Below are 956 nucleotides of genomic sequence, written 5' to 3'. Positions count from 1 at the left end.
TAGTAAGCCTCGCCTCTGTCAGTGCGCCCCAGGGCGGCTGTGGCTACAATGTGGCTTGGCATCACCAGTGTGTGAATGTGTGTGTGAATGGGTGGATGACTGAATGTGTAAAGCGCTTTGGGGTCCATTTTAGCATTAAAATTTCATTTTAATTAAAGAGCTTAGACATACCGGTGGATTAACCATTACAGAAACATGAACAAATTATTTTGGTAATGCTGTGGCATAAATTTACTCTGCAAATATATTCCTATTTGCATATTAACGTAGTTAAACTGCTAATCTGACATTTTATGGGTGGTTAAATTATAAAACTTCAAGCTACTTTGACCATAAAAAATCTTTAATGTTTTGCAATTGATTCTCTTTTGTAATTGAAACATCTTTGACCAACTCCACCCCTTGTTTTCTTTCGTCCTAATTGTTGTGAAGGCATGTCCATGCAGTGTGCTAATCAGACAGCTATCACCACCATCACTTGACCTTTATTAACAAATGTTCAGAGAAGTTGTTGCACGCTGTTTTAGAAGTTGCCTGGCTGAGTAATCCCATATGGAGCAATATACCCGCCTCTACTCTTGTTTCAGATCGGTTGATGGAAATTGATTACAAAACCAAAGCTAAAGCTGCATTTTCCCATGAAAAGTGGGGTTTCAATTTCAGTTTAGTTTGTTGAGCTCGGCTGTGACTGTTTTGTTAAAATATTTCATGTTTCTTACATAGTCATTTTTACATTTTTTTAATTTTTCTCTGTGGATTTAGCTAATCGATCTCACTTTTCCCAGTGGACAGAGTTGCTGACGTCCAGTTTCTTCCAGTCAGAAAGACCGGGAAACTATATTTACACTTCTGTGCTTTCAAAATAGTTTCCCCAGTGATGAATGACTCGCATGGTTCCATGTCTGTTGAATGATATTCCAGCCACAATGCCACATCATTTCCTTAAACTTTTTTTT

The sequence above is a fragment of the Pundamilia nyererei genome, unplaced genomic scaffold (assembly GCF_000239375.1).
Source record: "Pundamilia nyererei isolate P.nyererei 1_Seehausen unplaced genomic scaffold, PunNye1.0 scaffold00071, whole genome shotgun sequence".
In the NCBI taxonomy this organism is placed as follows: Eukaryota; Metazoa; Chordata; class Actinopteri; order Cichliformes; family Cichlidae; genus Pundamilia; species Pundamilia nyererei.
This window is presented reverse-complemented; position numbering follows the sequence as displayed.